This window comes from Carettochelys insculpta, chromosome 7 (genome assembly GCF_033958435.1).
Source record: "Carettochelys insculpta isolate YL-2023 chromosome 7, ASM3395843v1, whole genome shotgun sequence".
NCBI lineage: Eukaryota > Metazoa > Chordata > Testudines > Carettochelyidae > Carettochelys > Carettochelys insculpta.
Window position 1 is genome coordinate 3008489 of NC_134143.1, and position 24184 is coordinate 3032672.

Here is a 24184-nt window from a genome sequence, read left to right on the forward strand (position 1 = left end):
ACAGCAGAGATGTGTCTCCATTGCAGTGTGAGTGCCCTGAGAGCACCTGGACACCCCACACTCACCACCGCCAGCGTCTGCAGTGGCAGAGAGAAGCAGCAGTGTCAGGGAGGGCTGCCCAGGCAAGGTGGCATGAGGACTACAGGGCCCTCTAGACAGACTCTCAAGTTCCAGAGCCCCAACCGACTGCAGCCCTGCCCTCCAGCCAGCCAGAGCACAGCCCCAGCGCCAGTGGGGGGAGTCTGCCCTGCAGAGGGAGGGGGGAAAGTCAGTCGTGCAAGGAGAGGGGGGAACAGTCCCTATAGAACCCCATGGTCTGGCCATTCAGCACCAGTATGTCCCACTGCAATTCCCACTCAGCTTGCAGGGCTCAGAGTCCTGGGCTCTGACCATTACACCCTGGGGCCAGCTGCTGGCCTTTGCCTGCCACTTTTCACCCTGAGCTGTTGGGCTGCACTCTGCCCTTTTCACTGCTCTCCAGCTGCTCTGTCTCCCTTGGCTTTCTCAGCACCAGGCCCTGCAGTGCTTCCCCAGGCCAGAGCCTGCACTTACCAGTCGGGTACCTGGGGACTGGAGCCTCCATCCGTCTGCCTCAGGTCTTACCAAGGAAAGGGAGTTTCCTGGCTTGGGAATTGTTGTGTCGCTCAGGGCAGTGCCAGGGCTCATCGAGCTCCTGGGGCACAAGGGAAATTCACAGCCAGCTGCTCAGCAGTCTCACATTAAGAGCCTGATGTTGTTGTTCCCACTTCTGCAGGTGAAAGAGGCTTTTCCTTTTCGAGCTGGAGCCGAGCGCAGAGTCACGGCCGTGTCTGTCGGCTTTCACTGGCTGAACTCTGCAAACCTCGTCTGAGAACTCGGCTCCTGGGGGGATGGCATTTTGCAGCACTGACTCGCCTTCACACAGCAGCTCCTCTTCACCGCTTGGGAAGTGTCTGGAAGGTGGCAGCTAAAAATGCCCTGCAATGAGCCTAAGAGGCCCTACAATCCCTACAATGGCTGGGGAGAGGCGCTGGTGCTGAGGAGCCCTGTGGGGAGGTCGGCAGGGCTGGCCAGGGAGAGGCGCAGAGATGGGGAGAAGTGGGCTTTGCTCAGCACAGCAGTGGGGGGAAGGCGAGTGTCACTCTGCTCTGCTGAGACGAACCCAGTGTCAGGAACAGGGCCCTGCACTTGCACCTAACCATGGGGCAGGCTGCCCAGTGATCCGTCCTGTGTGACTGGGGCACAAACAGCCTAACTCTGGGATGAAGAAGCCCCAGACCACGGCCCTTGGCTGGATCCAGACCCTGGGGCTTGGGGCTCCACTCCCCAGCATATGGCCCACAGTGGGTGTGAGGTGGGAAGCCCTGGACCTCATGGGCCCCATCTGGAAAGCCACGGTCCAAATTCTGGTCACCGGCTCTGCTGGGGGCAGGAAAGAGCACTGCTCCTCCTTCCCGCCCTTGGCTGGCCAATCAGGAGAGCCGGGGAGGCGGTGCCGGTGGGGGAGAAAAATCTCCCTGGAGAGGTTATTCTGTGTCGAGGCCATTTCCCCAGCCCGGAGAGGAGGTGGCAGTGGCCATGGGTGTGCGTGGACGTGTCTCCTCCCCCAGCGAGCTCCCATCCCCTCCTTGTGCCCAGACCCCTGACTCCCATCCCCCTCCCTCCACACGGACCCTCCCACCCCCACCCTGCTCCTGCGCCCCCTCCTGCCACACAGTTCCCTTCTCTACTCTCCAGGCCGGGGTGCTGGGGCATGAGTGCAGTCAGGTGTCTCGGTCAGGGGCCACAGCAGCGAGGGTTTCATGGGGTCTTTTTTATTCTCACTTTTATTTGGCTCCTGACTGATTTTTCTGTGGGCCAGTGGCTCCCAGTCCAAAGAAGGTTCCGCACACAGGTCTAAGTGACTTGCCCAAGGGCACACAGGCCATCTGTGTCAGGACAGGGAATTCAACACAAGTATCCTAAGAGCAAGTGTGGTGCCTGAAATGCAAGAAGAGCTCTGCTCTTGTGTATCTACCACAGATCTACCCCACAAGAGTGTGAACTGCCTCATGAACCCTCCCTCCACCCCACAGCCCAGCCCCTCTCACTGGCAGGAGCCAGCACGTCACAGATCAGCCACAGCCAGGAAAGGACTCCAGGAACTGCACCCTGCGCCCAGGGGTCTGACGCACTGGCACCAGGGGTACCCTGCAGGCACCAACAGCAGCCAGCCCAGCCCCAGCCCCAGCCCCAGAGCACTGGTACCTGCTGGTCCTGCCTGCTCCCTCCACTCACACCTCCAGCCGAGGCAGAACATGGCCAGGATGGTGGGGAAGCACATGGAGGTGTGGGCTGTGGGAAGAGAAGTACCTGCACAGTCCACCACGTACTGTGCCCCTTCTCGTGTCTTGCTCAGAACTCTCCTGTTCATAAATCCCAGAATCACATTTGCTTTTTGTGCTACAGCATCACCCTGTTGATTCATATTTAGCTTGTGGTCCAACGATGAACCCTTAATCCATTTCTGCAGTTCTCCTTCCTAGACAGTCACTTCCTCACTGGGCCGCTTTCCATTTCAGATCACACTGACACACACAGGAGGGAGATGGGGGTTACCAGCTCCTCTTCCCAGCTGTGGTGTATCACACTCCCCTCGAAGCCCAAGTCATACTTCCTGAATGCAGCTGAGCCTATGAAGGGCTCCCCACAATTTCTCTCTGGTTCTCCAGCCCTGGGTGCCTGATGGAATGTCAATGGAATTGCGGGGATGGAAAAACACTCCCCTGAGAGCTTCTGTTGTGTGGTGGTTGTCACATTTGCCTAACATGCGAAAGGTCCCCGGTTCAGAAGCAATAAAGTTTTCCTTATTCTGCCTCCACTTTTCGCTCATCTCCTTCTGCCCCAGCCTGTCCCTGTCGAAAGCCCAGCTCCTGTGTGACAGAAGATGGTGACCTCAGCTGAGCATTCCCTTTGCTGTCAGCGTGGGGAAGCTGCAGGAGTGAAACCAGTCACTTTTAGGAGGCTTCTGGCTTGGCCTCCCTGCCCTTGGAGGTTCTCCTGTGGAGGCCGGCTCGTCCTGCTGGTCTCCGTTGCTTGAGTTGCTGAAGGAAGAAGTGAGGCAGGAATGCAGGGGAAGAAGGAAGCCAAGCTGAGGAAGGCAGGAATGAAGTTCAGTGCTTTAGACCCATAAATGGAGCACCAGCCTTTCTTCTGCCAAAGCCTGTGGAGCTGAGGCTGCCTGAGGGGAGGAAGACTCCTGTGTCCGTCTCATGGCATATGAGGGGTGGCTCATGGCAGCCCAGGAGCAGACGTGGGTGTCGGAGTGGAAGGAAAAGAGGCAAAGCTGCATCCAGAGGGCGAGACCCACCACTCCACTGCGGCACAGCTGGGTGGGCAGAAGTGGGTTCAAGGGGGCTCCCTGTCAGCCTCAGGGTACTGAGAAGCACTGACCCTTTGCAGCTGAGCCAGGGGAGTGGTTCATAGCGTCGGGCATGGCTGGATGTGAGCTACCGGACTCCAGAAAGCCCCAACCAGCTTGTGTAGGAGGCAGCTCGAAGGCAAGTGCCCTAAATATCTGGGGTAAGGACGGTGGGGAAATGTTTGCATCATTCACATATCAGAATCTCATTTCTATGTGTGCAGCCTTTGTATTTTGGGGGATGGCTGTGTCTGTCTGTCGGTCTGTCTGTCTGTCGGTCTGTCTGTGTTTCAGACCTTCTGCTCTGTCTCTGGGTCACACTCAAAGCCAGTTGGGCAACGCACTGCCTAGCTTGCTCAATGGCCCACCCTGTAGCATCTCCTATCCAGTTGGCCCAATGAGAAAGCCAGGAATACAGCTGAAGGCTACGCAAGTAGCTCTGACCATGCCCATGCACAGAACCCAGAGCCTTCCAGGCCACATGCTGAACAGCTTTCGCCTGGGACAAAGGAACTACAAACCACCTGGCAACAGGAAGACAAGAAGGAGCTGCATCTTCCCCAGCTTGTCTTCATTCCGCCTTCTTCTCTCTGGGGTAATTGTTCTCCAACTGGAGCACTGAGAAAAGCACCGAAAGACCCACTCCAGCTGTGGCTGGATCACGGAGAGACTTTCAGTCCTGCAAACTCCCCAGAACTGCTTGGAATCGGAAGGTTTGGGAGGCTTTGTGTGCCTGTGACCTGCCATTTTACAGCTCCCATCCTGTTCAGTTGTGTTCTCTTCAGAATAAACCTTTTGTTTCACACACGAAAGGGTTGGGTGGCCTGTGGGGTCAGAATAACATTTTTGTATGTGAGCAGGGGGGTTAAATTGATTCTCACTGTCCCAGACCTAGTTCCTGATTGGGAGTCAGAGAACTGGAATCAAATCAAGCCCTGAGAGGTGGCCAGTGCCTTTTGCAGGGACAACATCGAGCATTTCCAGGGAGGATGGCCCCAGGCTCACCAGGTTACACCAGAATCAGGACTCCAGTCGTCTGTGGACACACTGCCAAGTTTCACAGCCAGAACCAATTGCCCCAACCCACCCAGCCAGCTCAGCCAAAGTCCTGGATCCAGCAGGTATGAGTGACCCCAATCTCTCTCTCTCTCACACATGGGATGAGAGAGGGAAGCAGCACACAGAGCTTGCCAAGGCAACGCTAGTAGGAGCCTCTAACCTTGAACTATGACTGCAGGAAGCAGAGCACTGAATGGTGACCTTCACCCCTCTGGAGATGCCCCTTACACTTTTGAACAGGCTGGCATTGCACGCTGGGCACCTCTCACCCTCAGCTGGCAGCAGCACTCTGCCCTCATTGCTTCCCTGCAGCTGCTCTTTTTCCCAGGACCCTTCTCTCCGCCCTGGGCTTCCTTAGCATGTGGCCCCACGGCACTTCCTCCAGTCAGAGACTGAGCTGTCCTGGCCCATTTCTGTGGAGATGAGATTCGAACCATAGAATCCTAGAGCTGGGCGGGAGCTCAGGAGGTCATCCAGTCCAGACCCCTGCCTAAAGCAGGACCACCCCCAACTAAATCACCCCAGCCAGGGTTTGCTCAAGCCAGGACTTGAAAAATGCGAGGGATGAAGATTGCACCACCCGTCTAGATGAAGCACTGCAGTATTTCACCATCCTCCTGGTGACGTAAAAGCAGCACGACCCAAACACTGGGCCAAGGTTGCTGCACTGACAATGCAGAGTGCAAACTGCTGTGTGATCGCAGGCGGCTACAGGAGGCCTGCAGGGAGCACTTTCCTTTCTCAGGCTTTGCCTGACAGTCTGATGTGAGGCTGGAAGGCCTGGGGAGGTGATGGAGAGCAGAGAAAGCCTGTGCAGCAGCTGTTGGGGACGGCTGGTTCCCTTGGCCTTGGGTTCCTGGTGTCTCTTCCTGTGTGAGGTGGGTGTTGCCGTGTTGAAGAACTGGGGAATCCTCTCCTGGCCCACACCCCAGCTGCAGCCCCTCCCTTAGCCGGGGGTGGTGACTCTGGCCTGCTCCCTGCCAGCCACTCAGCCTGTTTCCCTCAGCTCTGTTGCTCTCCTGCCCAGAGGGGTCAGGTGAAGGACAACAGGAAACACCCTTCAGTGGCCGGCATGGGGCTGGGACTCACGAGTTTGGTGCTCTGAGTACCAGGCTCTGCCCAGCTGAGCTCTCCAGCCTGCAGAGAAGGGCCTCCCAAGGGGCCTTCTGGAAATGAGCAACAGGCAGCTGCAGGGCCCCTGGCCCCTGAATGAGATTTTCTCCCCTCCCCCACCAGCCTGGCCTCCCCTTTCAGCCTCTGTCACCCACCCCCACTGCTCTGAGCCCAGCTAGGGGGGTCCCCTCAGCCCCGGCTGCCCCTTGCCAGCTGTCCTGGGCCCTGCAGTGTGTCCCTCAGACCCTGTTGCTCCCACCCCTCCCCACTGCCCTGAGCCCCTTGTCCCCTCAGCCATAACCCCTGGCTGGGTTCCCCCCACACCTGCCACCCCTCCCCACTGGCACCCGACCTCCCCCTCCCTTTCCATTGCACAGTCACCAGCTGAAAACTTTGGTCCTGCCCAGGGGCTGGGTGAGAACAGAGACAGCCTGTGGGTGCAGCCCCTGCCTGGAGAGATCCTGCCCCGCTCCCACCTGCACCATTCATGTCCCTGCAGGGGTTTTGCTCCCAGCAGGACAAGGACATTTCGAGGGGAAGCAAAGGGAAGCCACAGGAGGGGTCCCAGGCTGCTCCCCGGCAGTGCGGGTGCATCAGTTCAGCACTGGGGGCAGCTGGGGGAGGGGGAATTACCACTGGGGGGGGGCAGAGCTGGGTGTGAGCACCTGGGAGTGAGACTCTCCCTGTCGCTCACTAGCGTGGGGTGTCTCTGCAGTGGCAGGGCTGGGGCAGGAGCTGCTCCCGCAGACAGGGCAGAACGTAGCTCCTGCCGGCTCAGGCAATTGTGTCTGTGTCACAAATGTGCTGCAGGAGCTGGTTAGCACTGACCTGTCTGGAGAGGGCCAGGAGGCAGCACACACTGTGACCGGGATTCCCTCGTGCTCAGTGGCCCAGGACTTAGTGCTGAGCACTGGGCTGCACAGACCTGGTGGTGAATAACAAGAATCAAGGGTGTCACCTCCCTGCCTTAGTAACAGACAAAGGGCTTTGGGGTTCCTCCCATGCTCCCCAGGTCCCCTCTGCAGCCACCTCAGCCCTCCACCTGTCAGTGTCTGTTACTTCTTCCTCCAGAAGGACGGCAGATGCCTCCTTCAGCTCTGAACTCTCCAGCACAGCCCAGAGGTGCTGCAAAGCAGGTGAGAGGCAGCCAGAAATATTTGGCCAGGCACCACTGGGTGCTGCTTTCCTCATCCCCATGTACCTGGGAGGTCCATGGCCAGGGGAGCCACAGAGCCTCTCTGGGACTTTTCTCCTCACTCGTTTGGGTTTTGTCAGTGACAAACAAAGGGATGTGAGAGGAGAGTAACTCTCCCTCCTGCCCTGCCCCACTGCCACCTTCTGTGTGCACAGACAGCCCCAGAGAGCCCCAGCGCTGGGAGGATCAGACTCTGCTCTTGCAGCCAGAGGAGTCACCTTCCCAACACCAGTCCCAGCTCCCTTTGCCTGAGCTCTGCTCTGTGACTGGATAGTTTCCAATGCCCCTCTCCCATCAGCCTTTACCTTCCCCAGCAATGGCTGGGATTGCCAAGGGAGGGCTCTTCTGTTCCCCACACACAGGGAGGAAAATGTTGTTAAGGACTTTCCACAAGGTACCACTGGGAATTGAACCCAGGATCTCCTGTTTATTAGGCAGGTGCTTTAACCAACTAAGCCCTGGTGCCCCCCTCTGGCAAGTTGTGTCTCCTGACAGAGAGGTGTCTGTATTTGTCTGTGTCCAACCAGAAACCAGCCCTGCAGCACTTTAAAGGTTACTGACCTAATTTATCAGGTGAGGTGCTTTTGTGGGGCTGAACCACTGTGATGAGCTGCCCACAACCAGCCCTTCCCATTCCCCAGCACAGACATTGTGCCTGAGGGAAGCCTCCTCTCTCCCCACCTGCCCCAGTGCCAGGATCCCACCAGCAGAGCCTGGAGTCCTGCCCGTCCTCTGCTCCCCCAGCCTGAGTCCCCCCCTCACTTTCACTCTGTGCTCCCCACTCCCTCCTTTCTCCCTGTTCACACCCCAGGGGTGGGGCGAGGAGGGCCCAGCTGTGGGGCACAGTTATCTCCTGTCTCTCACGGAGGGGGGATGGGCTGCGCTGCCCCAGCTGGAGCTCGTCAGGGGGAGTGTTTGATGCAGCGTAACGAGAAGAACATTTTGCCTTTCTGTCTCCTTCTGCCCTTCAGTCCCACTTGTGACCCTCCACACAACCCCTTTGCTCTATTACCAGCCCAGTGCAAATCCCTGTGCCCTGGGGGTGGGGCTGACTTTACAGCTTTCCCTGTGTGAAACCTTTGAGCAGGGCCGGGGACTTGGCAGCCAGTCAATGGCCTCCCAGGGGCTCTTGGCTTTTCCAGGAGATCCCACAGGCAGCCCTGGCCCAGACTCCTCTCACAGGGACCAGCTGCCCTTTGGATCCTCTTCACGACAGTCACTCACCTGCAGGGAGTGTGGAGCTGTGTAGACAGGACTGGCACTGGGGGCCCAGCTCAGAGGTGCCCTCAGGCCCCGTCTCCGGACAGCGTGTGGGAAGTGAGGGGCACCACAGAGCTGGGCTAGTGGGTGCTGCAAGTCATGAGTAAGAGGCTTCCCAGGGCTGATGGGGCTGTAGGTCAGGAGTGGGGGGCACCACACGTCTGCACTGGCGAGGGCTGCAGGTCTGTGGTGAGGCCCCCTCGCTTCACAGGCTCCCTTAGTGCAATTCACTCCCTGGGCAGCACAGACAGTGTGTGCTGGGGCCGAGGGCGGCTCTTCTGCTGAGTGTGAGCCCTGCTGTGTCTGCCCCACGCAGGGAGCTGGGGCTGGGATATCGTCCCAGGGGATTTGCCTCTTGCCCTGGGATCAGATCTGTGGCTCCCTGGGGGAGTTGGCAGCTGGCAGAGGGGGAATCCAGGCCGCCTGAATTGGAAAGCCTCTGGGCTGCTGTAATAAGAATGGAACTGAGTTGATGCCACCGGCTCATGTAGACAAGCTCTGCAATGCAGCAAGGGACTTTCTGGGGTGCAGCTCACAGCACTGAGGCACATGCCCCAAGTCCCAGCTCCTTGCTCCAGGGACAGGCTGTTGCAATGGGCAGCCCTGGCTCACGCAGGGCCAGGTGGGTCTTTGAGCTTGGGCCATGTGCACCCATAAAGTGTGGAAATTTGAGCAGGGTGCTGTTGGCCATGCCGCCATCCTGGGACCGTGCTGTGGCTGGGCAGTTGTGGTTCGGGGTCCCCTGGGGGTGTGTGGGGCTCCCGGTCATGTCTGGTGCCCCCACCCCATGTCAGGGAGGTTTTTGCCCTGTAGGGTATGTACCTGACCCTCCACTGCATGGTCGGGGGAACCCTGGTGGGTGGATGCCCAGCTGGTGCTTTGGGAGGGGAGGTCTATGAGGAGCCCCCACCTTGCTGCAGGACCCCTCCTCTTCCATCCCAAGGGGTGGCTGCTCGGGTGGGCTCTGGGGTGCAAGGTTGGCCTCCGGGATGGACTCCAGATCCAAGGCCTGCTGGGACTCCTCAGCTGCTGTGTCCAATGTGGTCTGGGGGGAGGAGGTGTTCTGGGGGCCCAGGATATCCCTGAGCTCCCTGTAATAAGGGCAAAGTGGTGGGGGCAGCCCCAGACCAGCTGACCAACTCCCAGTCCCGGGTGTAACCCTGCCACAACTCCTTCACCTTGCTGTGGACGTGATCCACAGTACAGGCAGGGTGACCCTGGGTGGCCAGGCCCTTGGCCAGTCAGGTCAATGCTTCCGCATTCCGCTACTTACTCCCCATCACATGGAGTGCGTCCTCCTCACCCCAGAGCCCCAACAGGTCTCAGAGCTTGGCCTCCAACTGGGAGGGCCCTGCTGCTTTTTGGGCCCCCATTTGGCTGCTGGGAGTCCCTGGGTCCCCTTGGGGGGGAGCCCTGGGGGCTCTCAGGGGGCTGGCTCGATGCCTTGGTGCTGGGCGGTCGGGTTGAGGTCCATAGAGGGCTTCCAGGCCAGCACATGCGTGTGCTCCTGCCTGTATGCTCTCAGCTTCCTGCTACAGGAAATCCGGGTCCATGGTGCTTTAAGGGCTGCTGTGCAGAGTGATCATAGAGCCCCGCAGGGGGTGGACAGCACGTCTCAACCTCTCGGCTGATTGCTGCCATGGAGGACCCCGCTCTTTTGAAGTAGTGGGATGCGGATCGTTGACACATGCCCTACCTTGACGTTCAATGTCGAAGTCGGGGGCTTTTCCCATCTTTGGATAAGAATAGTGATTTTGACGTCTCGCCACCTGACGTTGACTTTAACATTGAAATAGCTCATGGCGCGAGCAGACACAATGCGCTATTTTGATATTGTGCCGGTTACTTCAAAGTAACCGACGAGTGAATTGTTTCCAAACCAGGTTTCATTGGAATCGTTACCAATTAGAAAGCCAATCAAAAGTCATGCACAGCTCGAACGGTTCATGGTCTCACTTTTATCCCAATTTAACCCAGCTAAGTACACACAGGCTTATAACCCACACACATGCCCTCCCATCAGCACACTCCCCCGCTGGGTGCTTGGTTGAGGCCAGCGTCCGACGTGCCCAGCACCCCATTGTGCCGAATGTCTGGATCCTGCCTCCTGTGGCAAACTAATGTACCATTTATCTTCTGAATAGGAGGCCGTGGAGAGGAAGGGATGTTCAATTCATTGGTTGTACCCCTCAGCCCAGGTGGGTGCTGCTCATTCATTGGTCATATCCCTCAGCCCAGGTGGGTGCTGCTCGTTCATTGGTCGTACCCCTCAGCCCGGGTGGGTCCTGCTCGTTCATTGGTCGTACCCCTCAGCCCGGGTGGGTGCTTTCAAATAGCTCTGGCTCGTGAACACACCCGGGTGGGGCACTCCGAAAACAGCTCCACAAATAAATCACAGAAATGGCCAGTAATTAAAAGCATACAAATATGCCCTAGAGCCCCAATGTGAACCCCTCCTCCCACAGACACTGACTGTCCATCATCTCCTCTGCAGCTGCTCTCAGAAATGAAGCATCTGTCAAAGCAGCGCGTGCTACAGACCTCTGCAGTTCACAGAGCCACCACTGTTGCATGTAGATCACCTGCCCAGGCAGCTCAATGAAAGTCTGAGCCCAGGGAGGTGATACCTGGTCACAGGACACCAGGTTCTGCAAAGCCAGGCTGCCAGGCACCAGCACCCCCAGGCAGTGGTATTGTGATGCAGGCAGGGACTCCCTTACAGCCCTCCCACAAGACTGGAGCTGCACAGCTCCCTGTGCCTGCTGGAACCTCCCCATCCATAGCAGCCAGGCCACTTAGTCAAGATGCATCAAGGGCTCACCTAGAGCATGAAACCGCCACCGTGGCCTTGTAAGCAGCTGTGTCTAAAGAGCTCAGCCAGCTGATAGGAACTGGTTTTACAAGTGTCATCTTAGGAAAGGAGCCAAGGGAGCGGCAGGGACAGATGGACTCAACAAAGAGGTGATGGGGGCAAAGCTTCTACTTACCTAGAGGGGAATTAGCTTAGATGGCAGAGCGCTGGCTTCGCATGTAAGAGGTAGTGGGATCGATACCCACATTCTCCACTGAAAGTGGCTTTTCTGCAGCCTTTTCTTGCAAGGCAATGTGAGACCAGGCTCCCTTCCTTCTGCTTGGCTGCTCCCCAGGAAGCTCTCAATGTAGAGGGGGCATTTGGAGCTGTCTCTGCTTGGCTGTGTGCAATGGCACAAAAGAGCATTTGAACACCTTCTCTCCCACCTGCTGAGAAGAACAGCTCTGACCTGGAGGCTGAGTTTGAAGGAGGAAGCCATGGCCATGGGCTGCCTCAGGTGAGAGAAAGTGGTGATGCACATGTGAGCCATGTACCTAATATGGTGATGCCCCAGAGCGGGTAGCAGTGAGGTGTAGGTCAGTCATTGTGGTGGGCAGGCTCAGCACTGCACACGCAGAAGGTTCTGGAGTTGGGGTGACAGCTGTGGGCTCTGCTCCTCTGGGCTCTGTGCCTGTGGGTAGGAGAGCAGACAGGACAGCTGCTGGTGCAAGGCCATGTGCTCTGGGTGAGCTGGAGCAGCTGAACTCAGGAGCAGGCAGCAGGCTGGGGTCCCTCCATGGGAAGAACGTTGCAGCAGGGGGTGATGGTGTTACCCTCTGCCAGGGAACATGGGCTGTGTTAATCTCGTGATCAAGGCAGCGGAGGGAGGGGATAGGCAGGGTCTGTGGGGACATCCGGCAGGGGCCTAGGACAGGGGGTGAGGGGCAGCAGGGTCAGAGGGAATTCCCAGCCATGGCTCAGGGTAGTGGGGACTGCGAGACAGAGTGTGAGGGGGGGATGCCAGGTTGGGGTTCAGGGTGGTGGGGGAGGGGCAGAGGGGATGCCCAGTTGGGATTCTGAGCAGTGGGGGAGGGGTAGCAAGCTAATTCCAGAGCCCCCGTGACCCTGCAGCTCCCTGTTGCTCCTTTCTGAAAGGGCCCTTGTGAGCTGTCACTGGGCAGGCCGGCTCGCTCAGTTGCTCATTCCTATGAGCAGATGGGAATAAGGGGCCTTCTAAGTCGGCGGGGTCCTGTCGAAAAGGAGCCCCGTCGGGACGAGACGTGTGGCAGTGAGACGCGTCAATTTCGAAGTGCCGCGGCCGCCCGCATGCTCATGAGGGGTTGAATATGTATTTCAGCGCTTCATTACTAAACTTCAAAATGGCCATTTGCATGGCCATTTCGAAGTTTTTGGCTAGTGTAGACATCGCCATAGAGAGTCTCCAGTTTGGTCAATGTGAATCGCAGTGAGGCATTGCTGGTGCATGATGGCATATATTATATTAGTAGAGGTGAGCTAAAGGAACCCCTGAAAGTGTGCTTGCTGTTCGGTCCTGTGATGATATTTATGGTGTAGATATGTGAGCACAATTGGCAGCAAGGTTTGTTGCAGGGCTTGGTGCCCAGTTTAGAGTTACTGTGTTGTGACCTATAGTTGCTGGTGACATTTTGTTTCAGGTCAGCAGGCTGTCTGTAGGCAAGGACAGACCTGCCTCTCAAGGGCTGTGAGAGTGAAGGATCATTGTCCAGGATGGTTTGCAGACCACAATTGATATATTGGAGAGGCCTTAGGTAGTGTCTCTATGTGACAGCCAGTGGGGTTCTCTTGTTTTCTTTGCAAGGCCTGTCTTGAGGCAGGCGGCTTCTGGGTACCCGTCTGGCTCTGTCAATCTGCTTTCTCACTTCCTTAGGTGAGTATTGTAGTTTGAGGAAAGCTTGGTAAAAGTCTTGTAGATGTTTGTCTCTGATGGATCAGAGCAAATCCGGTTGTACCTTAGTGCCTGGGTGTGTGCAATGCATCGTGTAGTCTGCTCTGGATGGAATCTGGAGGCGTGTCGATAAGCATAGAGGTCTGTGGGTTTTCGGTATCGGGTGGTATTTATGTGACCATCGCTTATTTGCACAGTAGTGTGCAGGAAGTGGATCTCTTGTGTGAACTGGTCCAGACTAAGGCTGATGGTGGGGTGGAAACTGTTGAAATCCTGGAGGAACTCTTCAACAGCCTCCTTCCCAACCAATGAAGCAGTTGTAGATGTCCTTGGTCTTTCAGCGAGCGTTCTCTGCTATTAATCTTAGTGTCTGAATATGCTCTATGGTACTTTTATCTTTCCCGAATCCCACTTACTTGCCTGTTGGATGTTCCTTTATCTTTGGTCTCAGTCTCTCCGTCAGTATCAGCAGCAGCAGCTTGCGTCGGTGACTTGTTAGGGAATCCTTCTGTGCACTTCCTTTCTTGTGTATCGTCACCAGCGCGGATGTTGTCCTTTCCTTAGTGGACTTTCCTTCCTTCCGTGCTACGTTACATAGTCGGTGTATTTCCTGACTCATACTTTCTCTGCTGTATTTGATCATCTCTCCCATGATCTTATCATTTCTAGGGCATTTGTTTTTCTTTAGTCGACCACTAATCTTTCTACCTCTTTCCTCGAAATATCAGATAAAGCTCTGCTGTCTGCCCACACCTGACCCCCTGCCAGCCCCAACACTTGGGGCTGCCCAGCTTTGATGGCGTTTAGATCTTATAAGGCACCAGAGGAATCTCAATTTGTGCTGGGTGGAGTCACACAGACCAGGCAGAGCTGTGAATGACTGAGCCCAGAAGTACCAGCCCCCCTGCAGATCACGAATCTCTCTCCAGGCAGGAGGAAGTGTGGGGAAGGCTTTGGCAAAGAGAAGTCAAGTGCAGCTGGTGTGTGTGTGGGATGGGGGGTGCTTGGTTTGGCTTTTGTCTAAAACTGTGACATGTGATAGCCATCTGTGGACCTAACCTCCAAATATTTATTGAGCTCTTTTTTCAACTCTCTTAGAGTCCTGGCCTTCACAGAGTCCTCTGGTAAGGAGTTCCACGGGTTGACTGTGCGGTGCGTGAAGAAAAACTTTCTTTTATTAGTTTTGAACCTGCTACACATTAATTTTATTTGGTGTCCTCTAGTTCTTAAATTATGGGAACAAGTAAATAACTTTTCTGTATTCACTGTCTCCACACCATTCATGATTTTATATACTTCTATCATATTGCCCCTCAGTCTCCTCTTTTCAAGACTGAAAAGTCCCAGTCTCTCTAGCCTCTCCTCATATGGGACACGTTCCAAAGCCTTAGTCATTTTAGTTGCCCTTTTCTGAACCTTTTCTAATGCCAATATATCTTTTTTCAGGTGAGGAGACCACATCTGCACGCAGTACTCAAGATGTGGGCGTACCACAGTTTTATATAGGGGAAGTAAGATATTCTTCATCTTATTTTCTATCCCTTTTTTAATTATTCCTAATGTCCTGTTTGCTTTACTGACTGCCGCTGCACACTGCGTGGATGTCTTCAGAGAACTATCCACTATAATTCCAAGATCCCTTTCCTGATCTGTTATAGCTAAATTTGCTCCCATCATGTTGTATGTATAATTTGGGTTATTTTTCCCAATGTGCATTACCTTACACTTACCCACATTAAATTTCATTTGCCATTTTGCTGCCCAAGCACTCAGTTTGCTGAGATCTTTTTGAAGTTCTTCACGGTCTGCTTTGGTTTTGACTGTCCTCAAAAGTTTGGTGTCATCTGCAAACTTTGCCACCTCACTGCTTACCCCTTTCTCTAGATCATTGACAAAGAAGTTGAACAAGATTGGTCCCAGGACTGACCCTTGGGGAAAACCACTAGTTACCCTCTTCCATTGTGAAAATTTACCATTTATTCCTACCCTTTGTTTCCTGTCTTTTAACCAGTTCCCAATCCATGAAAGGATCTTTCCTCCTAGCCCATGACCACCTAATTTCCATAAGAGTCTTTGGTGAGGGACTGTGTCAAAGGCTTTCTGGAAATCTAAGTATACTACGTCCACTGGATCCCCCCTGTCCGCATGCTTGTTGACCCCTTCAAAGAACTCTAATAGACTGGTAAGACAGGACTTCCCTTTACAGAAACCATGTTGCCTTTTGCTCAACAAATCATGTTCTTCTGCGTGTCTGACAATTTTATTGTTTACTATTGTTTCTACTAATTTGCCCGGTACTGATATTAGACTTACTGGTCTGTAATTGCTAAGGTCTCCTTTCGAGCCCTTTTTAAATATCGGTGTTATATTAGCTGTCTTCCAATCATTGCGTACAGAAGCTGATTTAAAGGGTAGGTTACAAACCACCGTTAATAGTTCCGCAATTTCACATTTGAGTTCTTTCAGAACCCTTGGGTCAGTGCCATCCAGTCCCAGAGACATGTGACTGTTTAGTTTTCAGTTAGTTCCAAAACCTCCTGTCATGACACTTCAATCTGGGACAGTTCCTCAGATTTGTCACCCATAAAGGACGGCTCAGATTTGGGAATCTCTCTAACATCCTCAGCCGTGAAGACTGAAGCAAAGAAATCATTTAGTTTTTCTGCAATGGCATTATCTTCCTTGATTGCTCCCTTTATGTCCCTATCGTCCAGGCTTTTTTAGCAGGCTTCCTGCTTCTAATGTACTTACAGAACATTTTACTATTGTTTTTTAAATTTTTGGCTAACTGTTCCTCAAAATCTTTTTTGGCTTTTCTTATGACATTTTTATGTTTAATTTGGCAGTGTTTATGTTCCTTTCTATTTTTGTCACTAGGATTTGACTTCCACTTTTTAAAAGATGCCTTTTTATCTCTCACTGCCTCTTTTACATGGTTGTTAAGCCACGGTGGCTGTTTTTTGGGTCTCTTACTGTGTTTTTTAATTTGGGGTACACATTTAAGTTGGGCCTCTAATGTGGTGTCTTTGAAAACTTTCCATGCAGCACGCAGGGATTTTAGTCAAGTTACTCTACCTTTTAATTTCTATTTAACTAACCTGCTCATTTTTGTGAAATTCCCCTTTTTGAAATTAACTACCAGAGTGTTGGACTGTTGCGGTGTTCTTCCCGACACAGGAATATTAAATGTTTGTATGTTATGGTCACTATTTCCAAGCGGTCCTTTAATAGTTACCTCTTGGACCAGATCCTGTGTTCCACTCAGCACTAAATCAAGAATTTCCTCTCCCCTTGTGGGTTCCTGTACCAGCTGCTCCAAGAAGCAGTCATTTAAGGCATCAAGAAATTTTCTCTCTGAATCCCTTCCTGAGGTGACATGTACCCAGTCAATACGGGGATAATTGAAATCCCCCATTATTAGTGAGTTTTTTATTTTGACAGCCTCTCTAATCTCCCCTAGCATTTCAGCATCACTATCACTGTCCCGGTCAGGTGGTCGATAATATATCCCTCGTGCTATATTCCCATCAGAGGAAGGAATTGCTGTCCATAGTGATTCTATGGAACATTTTGATTCATTTAGGATTTTTATTTCATTTGATTCTATATTATCTTTCACGTACAGTACCACTCCGCCACCCGCTCGGCCCATTCTGTCCTTCTGATATATTTTATATCCCGGTATGATCGTGTCCCACTGATTGTCCTTATTCCACCAGGTTTCCGTGATGCCTATTATGTCAAACTCCTCCTTTGATATGAGGTACGCTAATTCCCCCATCTTATTGGACAAACTTCGAGCATTTGTCCAAAAGCACTTTAAAAAACTACCACTATTCATATGCCTGTCCTTCCCTGATGTATTGGATTCTTTTACATGTGATTGTTTCTCATCTGATCTGGCCCATACTCTATCATCTCCCTTCTTCTCTTTCTGACTGAATTCTAGTGAATCTCTATCAATGGAGTCTCGCCTAAGAGAAGTCTCCGTCCGATCCCTGTGCTTCTCTGCTCCAATCGGCTTTCCCCCATCTCCTAGTTTAACCACTCCTCTACGACCTTTTTAATGTTTAATGGCAGCAGCCTGGATCCACCTTGGTTTAGGTGGAGCCCATCCTTCCTGTATAGGCTCCACCTACCCCAAAAGTGTCCCCAGTTCCTAATAAATCTAAACCCTTCTTCCCTGCATCATCGTCTCACCAATGCATTGAGATTGTGAAGTTCTGCCGGCTACCTGGCCCTGCGCGTGGAACTGGAAGCATTTCTGAGAATGCCACCATCGAGATCCTGGATTTCAGTCTCCTTCCACCATCCTAAATTTGGCCTCCAGGACATCTCTCCTACCCTTCCTTATGTCATTGGTACTTTCATGTACCACGACAACTGGCTTCTCCCCACTACTGCATATAAGTCTGTCGAGATGCCTCAGAAGATCTGCAACCTTTACACCAGGCAGGCAAGTCAACATACGGTTCTCCCGGTCATCACAAACCCAACTATCTATATTTCTAATGATCGAATCACCCACTACGAACACCTGCCTCTTCCTAACAACTGGCGTTCCCTCCCCTGGAGAGGTGTCCTCGGCATGAGAGGATACCATAGCACCCTCTGGAAGGAGGGTCCCAACTATGGGATGGTTTCCCTCTGCCCCCATCGACTGCTCTCCTTCCCTGAGCCTTTCATCCTCCTAAACAGCATCGGGGCTGTCAGATTGGAGATGGGACAGCCCGACTACATCCCAGAAAGCCTCATCAACATAGCTCTCTGCCTCCCTTAGCTCCTCCAGTTCAGCCACCCTGGTCTCCAAAGCCCGCACTCGGTCTCTGAGGGCCAGGAGCTCCTTGCATTGAGTGCACACATAAGCCACTCACCCACAGTGTAGGTAATCATACATATTACACTCGACGCAATAAACAGGATAGCCCCCGTTCTGCCGCTGGTCTTCTGCCTCCATTTCCTCCTCTGATTTAATTTAATGCCATATGGGGTTCTTAAGTAAAAGTTTCAGATGGGGATGTTATAAAAGATTTTAGGACATTAGAAGTATCTAGCTCCCTCTAAGCTCCCCCTCTAAACTCCCCTCTCAAAACTCCCTCCTGTTAGCAGTTGGCCTGTTTGCAAGAGCCCTGGTCGCATGGGCCCTGGTCGCTTACCAGCGGGGTTTAAAAGGCTCTGGCCTTCCTGATATCCCCTCCCTCTGGCTACAGCTCAGCCAATCAGCACAGAGGTTTAGATTTCAAACCAAATCAAGGCTCACAGCTTCCAACTGCCAGCCTGAGCACACGGCCTTTCAAACACACAGCTCAGCACTCCAAACTCCACACAAACAGACAAACACAAGCCCAGAACCCCCAAACACAAACACCCACACACTCCAGACAGCCACTTACCTCATGGTGCTGTAGTTTGCTCCCTCCTTCACCAGAAGAGCCCCTCTCAAAACTCCCACCTGTTAGCAGTCGGCCTGTTTGCAAGAGCCCCAGTCTCAAGGTCCTGTGCTCCAACCCCTTCACCATTTTTGTTGCTCTTCGCTGAACCTGCTCCAGGAAATCCACATCCTTTTTTACACTGGGGGAACCAAAATTGGACACAATATTCCAGATGTGGCCTCACCAGTGCCGAATAAAGAGGAATAACTACTTCACAGAATCACAGAATCATAGGGCTGGAAGGGACCTCAGGAGGTCATCTAGTCCAGCCCCCTGCTTCAAGCAGGATCAACCCCTACTAAGTCATCCCAGCCAGGACCTTGTCCAGCTGGGACTTAAAATCCTCAAGGGATGGAGAATCCACCACCTCTCTAGGCAACGCATTCCAATGCTTCACCACCCGCCTGGGGAAGAAGTTTTTCCTAATATCGAACCTACACCTCTCCCTCTTCAACTTCTGACCATTACACCTTGTTCTGCCATCTGATACCACTGAGAACCGTTTCTCACCCTCCTCTTTAGAGCTCCCCTTCAGGAAGTTGAAGGCTGCTATTAAATCACCTCTAAGTCTTCTTTTCTGGAAACTAAACAAGCCCAAATCCCTCAGCCTATCCTCATAGGTCTTGTGCTCCAGACCCTTAATCATTTTTGTTGCCCTTCGCTGAACCTGCTCTAGTAAATCCACATCCTTTTTATACTGGGGGGCCCAGAACTGGACACAATATTCCAGATGTGGCCTCCCCAGTGCCGAATAAAGAGGAATAACTACTTCTCTAGTTCTTCTCGAAATACTCCTCCTAATGCACCCCAGTATGCCGTTAGCTTTCTTGGCTACAGGGGCACACTGTTTACTTATATCCAGCCTTTCATCCACCATAAACCCTAGGTCCCTTTCCATCGTACTGCTGCTGAGCCAGTCAGTCCCCAGCCTGTAACAATGTTTGGGATTCTTCCGCCCCAGGTGCAGGACTCTACACTTCTCCTTATTGAACCGCACCAGATTTCTTTTGGCCCAGTCCTCCAATTTGTCCAGGTCCCTCTGGATTCTCTCTCTACCCTCCAAAGTATCTACGTCTCCCCCTAGTTTTGTGTCATCCGCAAACTTGCTGAGGGTGCAGCCCAGTCTCTCATCCAGGTCATTAATAAAGATGTTGAATAACACTGGCCCCAGAACCGAGCCTTGCAGCACTCTGCTTCAAACAGACCGCCATCCAGATATTGAGCCATTGATCACTACCCGTTGGCCCCGACCATCAAGCCAGCTTTCTATCCATCTTATAGTCCAACGATCCAATCCATATTTCCTTAACTTATGGACAAGAATGCTGTGGGAGACCGTTTCAAAAGCCTTGCGGAAGTCAAGGTATATCACATCCACTGACTTCCTCGTGTCCACAGAGCTTGTTACTTAGCCATTTGTCATAGAAGCTGATCATATGGTGAGGCAGGACTTGCCCCTGGTGAATCCATGTTGTCTCCTTTTGATCACTTTCCCCTCTTCCAAGTGCTCCAAAATGGATTCCTTGAGGATTCCCTCCATTATTTTCCCAGGGATTGAGGTAAGGCTGGCGGGTCTATAGTTCCCTGGATTGTCCTTCTTTCCTCTTTTAAAGATGGGCACTACATTTGCCTTCTTCCAGTCATCTGGTATCTCCCCTGACCTCCAAGAGTCTTCAAGGATAATGGCCAAAGGTTCAGCAATGACCTCTGCCAATGCCCTCAGTACCCTGGGGTGCATTAAATCCAGACCCATGGACTTGTGCACATCTAGTTTTTCTAGATAGCTCAGAACTTGTTTCTTCCCACAGATGGCTGCCGTCCACCTTCCCATAGTGCATCATCTAGGACCGCCATGTGGAAGTTGACTTTGTTCGTGAAGACTGAGGCAAAAAAAGCATTGAGTACTTCAGCTTTTCCTGCATCATCTGTCACTAGGTTACCTCCCTCATCCAGCAATGGCCCCACACCTGCTCTGATTACCTGTTTATTGTTCACATGCCTGTAGAAACCCTTCTTGTTACTCTTCACATCCCTTGCCAGCTGCAATTCCAATTGTGCTTTCGCTTTCCTGATAAATGCCTGGCACTCTCCAGCCATATGTTTATACTCCTCCTGAGTCACCTGTCCACGTTTCCATTTCTTGTATGCATCCTTTTCGAGTTTAAGCTGACTAAGTATTTCCCTGGTAAGCCAAGCTGGTTGCCTACCATGTTTCCATTTCTTACTATGTAGCTGGATGGTTTGTTCCTGTGCCTTCAGTAAGACTTCTTTAAAGTACTGCCAGTTCTCTTCAACTCTTTTCCCCTTCATCTTCATTTCCCATGGGATCCTGCTCATCCGGTCTCCTAGGGAGTCAGAGTCTGCTCTTCTGAAGTCAAGGGTCTGTATGTTACTCCTCACCTTTCTTACTTTTGTCCAGATAATGAAATCTACTATCTCATGGTCGCTGCAGCCCAGGTTCCTGCCCACTTCTATTTGTTCTTTCAGTTCTTCCCTCTTTGTGAGCAGCAGGTCAAGTTGCGCACGACCCCTGGTCGGTTCCTTCAGCACTTGTGCAAAGAAGTTATCCCCAACATTCTCCAAAAATGTCCTGGATTGTCTGTGTGCTGATGTATTGGTCTCCCAACAAATGTCCAGATGATTAAAGTCTCCCATGAGAACCAGGGCCTGTGATTTGGAAGCTTCACTTAGCTGCCTGAAGGAAGCCTCATCTGTCTCATCTCCCTGATCTGGCGGTCTATAACAGACACCAACTACAACATCACCTCTGTTACTTCCACCTCTGAGCTTAACCCAAAGACACTCAACTGGATTTTCTCCTTCCTCATACGGGAGCTCTGAGTAATCATACTGCTCCCTCACATAGAGCGCAACTCCTCCTTTTCTCCCCTGTCTTTCCTTCCTAAACAATTTATAATCTTCCACGACCGTGCTCCGGTTTTGTGAATTGTCCCACCAAGTCTCCATTATTCCAACCATCTCTGACTGTGCCAGGGCCTCTAATTGTTCTTGTTTATTCCCCAGGCTTCTGGCATTAGTGTACAAGCATCTTAGAGAAGGGGCCAATTGCTCCACTCTCTCCTCTTCACCCGGGAAGCCCACTTGTTTCCTCCTCCTTCCCCACTTACCTCAGGGATTGTGTCACCTTCCCCTGACAAACCTAGTTTAAAGCCCTCCTCACTAGGTTTGCAAGCCTGTCCGCAAAGGTGCTCTTTCCTCTTTCAGTGAGGTGGATCCCGTCTCTTCTCAGCAATCCCTGTTCACGAAAGAGAATCCCATGGTCAAAGAAACCAGATCCTTCCCTGATACACCACCTACGCAACCACGCATTTACCTCTGTGATTCGACGATCCCTACGCGGACCCCTTCCTTCCACAGGGAGGATAGATGAGAAGACCACTTGTGCTCCATATTCCTTGATCTTCCTTCCTAGGGTTACGAAATCTGCTATGTTCTCATCAAAGTTGTTCTTGTCTGTATCATTGGTTCCTACATGATGAGATCCCTTATTTGTTTCTAGTGCCGCCTTGAAGAGCATAAGAGAAACACCATGTAAGAAGGTAAAAACAGGTATAGGGCTCCTCCTGAAGGCGAACCCTCAGACAAACTCCCTGTTAGTTGCTCCTGTTCGCTGCTCACAGGGTTCACTGGGGCTGCCTTCTTGTAGAGCTGCTAGCTGGTTAGGCCTGGCTCAAAGCCTTTGCCTCCAATCTGATCAGCCCTTGAAGGCCCACCTGGAAGGAAGCTCTCCCAATTCACACCTTGCAAACACGCCAAACCGCCAAACACGCTTTCCAACTGCCCGTCTCTGCAAAACAGAGGCTCAGGCACACAGGCAGCTCTGCAAATTGCCCCTCCCTGCAAAACAAAACAAATGCACAGACACCACAGACAGAAATTCAACCCACCAGCTCAAAACGCAGCCCCCCAGATGCCACACTCACCTGAGTTCCTCTAGGATGCTCTCCCAGGCAAACTCCCTGTTTGCTGCTCCTGTGCCATGTGACTGTGCCTAACCCTGTGCAAGCTCTGGATTGTTTTGTGCTCGTCTCCAGCTGGGGAACAGCCTCTTCAGGACACATCTCCTGCCCCACAGCTGAAATGAGCCCCACAGTTATGAGGCCCCACTGAGGGACTGGTCGATTTCCTCCCACCTTGTGACGCTGGCTGCAGACCACATGCTGCTTTGGAGGTGTCCTTAGTGACAGGTTGGTGGTGGGGAGCAGCCTGGCTCAGAGACGTTATGAAGATTCTCAGGCCACATGCAGTCATGGTCCTCCCCTCCTCCTGCACTGCCCTCTGTGGCTTTTGAGACTTCCCCTAGAGGTGTCAGTACCAGCTGCCCCACCGCCAGGTGCCCAGAGGACAGGTGAGCTGGGCTCCAGCCTAGGACTCCACCTCTCTGCTGCTGTCTCGTGACTTTTTAGCCTGGTCTTAAGTGCCATACCTGCAACAGGAATAGCCTGGCAGCCCCAGGACCAGTTGTGAGGGCCTCAGGAGAAGCCATGAGAAATACAACCTCAGACTGCATCTTCATACACTGATGAGTTCTTGGGCCCCAACACATTGCAGCCAGATTGGTGAGTCAGCCCAACCAGACACCTGGCTCCAATGGGCCTCATTCATCCAGCTGGAGGAAAAAGGACTCACTCAGGTACTTCTGGGGATAAAATAGCCCAGCCCTTGGAGAAGATGAGGTCTACAGTTGAAAACACCCAGGTCCCACTGAGATTTGAACTCAGATTGCAGGATTCAAAGTCCTGAGTGCTGCCCTTTACACCATGGGACCCATAAGCAAAGCTGCTTTTTGAGCATCCATGACTCTTTCCTAGCTGGTGTTGTGGAACCCTGTTCCCCTGGGGTACAGTGTCCCCCAAAGGTCTGAGGCTGGAGGTCAAAGCAGTGAGGTAAGAGTGAGATCTAAAAGGAAACTTTATGATGCGTGCATGCAGGTTGCCAGCTTCCAGAGAAGTGGGAGCCCTGAGAACCACTTCCAAGGACTCTTTATACAGTTTGTTTAGACAGTTTAGTCGTTAATTGTCTTCTTTAACATATGAAAGTCTCAGCAGAATTGCCCTGAGCCCTGTCTGTAAGCACCAGCTGTGCTTGAGGCCAGTTTACACTACAAAGCTACCTGATAACCCAGACAGAGGAGCCTACAGTCTCCAGGGGACAAGGTAGGGACTTCAAAGAAGTGCAGATGACCCCCTGGTATCCCCTTCCAGAGTGAGGCCTCCTTGGTGTGAAAAAGCTCTTTGAGCCCTTAGAGCAGTTTTTCCCCACAGTGCAGACAGAGGAGTTGTGGCAATGATTTGTCTCTGCATCTGACACTCTAGTAACATCATCTCTGTCTCATGCCTTGCCAGGGAGGCGAGGCCATGCCACCCAAGCCTGAGTCCCCTCCCGGCTGAGCCAGCGCAGAGCCAGGCTGGCTAGTAGCAGAGTAAAGTGGGAGCCACATCTCTGTCACCCCAGAGTCAAGCACAGCTGCCAAGCACCAAGAGCGAGTTGTACACAAGAGAGCGAGTGCACTGGAGTGCAGGAACAACAGAACGATTGCCCGAACCAGCCATCTCGGCAAGGGGCTGATAACGACACTGAAGGAGAGACTGAGGTGGCAGATAGAGGAACAACCACTGGACAAGCAAGCGAGATTCAGGAAAGAGAGACGGACCAGACAGCCAATGTAGGAACTAAGATTGAGAGCAGAGACAGCCTGACGGAAGATCAAGAATATCTCTGGCTGCGTCGTCGATTTTCAGAAGGCATTTGACAGTTGTGATAAGAAAGTCACTTGGGCAGTGTTGGAGTCATCCGGAGTGGATACCAGACCGATAGGGTTGCTGAAGGATATCAACGATGATGAAGAGGCAGTGGTGAAAATGAGTTAAGAGCTGGGAAGTCGGTTGAGCACGAGTAGAGGTAGGAAACAAGGAGATCTGATATGACCGAGTATTTTCATCAAGCCCCTAGAGAGATCGATGGACAAGATCGAGGAAGAGGCGGAAGGGATATCTGTGCAGGGGAA

The 24184-nt window shown here is 52.7% G+C and overlaps 2 non-coding genes across 2 annotated transcripts; both read right to left on the bottom strand.

The window, feature by feature from the left end:
* Window positions 1-7138: 7138 nt before the first annotated feature.
* Window positions 7139-7212, bottom strand: TRNAI-AAU (transfer RNA isoleucine (anticodon AAU)). Its single transcript has one exon. It is a non-coding gene; the product is annotated as a tRNA-Ile (tRNA).
* A 15661-nt stretch (window positions 7213-22873) lies between these two features.
* TRNAQ-UUG (transfer RNA glutamine (anticodon UUG)) lies at window positions 22874-22945 on the bottom strand. Its single transcript has one exon. It is a non-coding gene; the product is annotated as a tRNA-Gln (tRNA).
* Between the last annotated feature and the right edge of the window lie 1239 nt (window positions 22946-24184).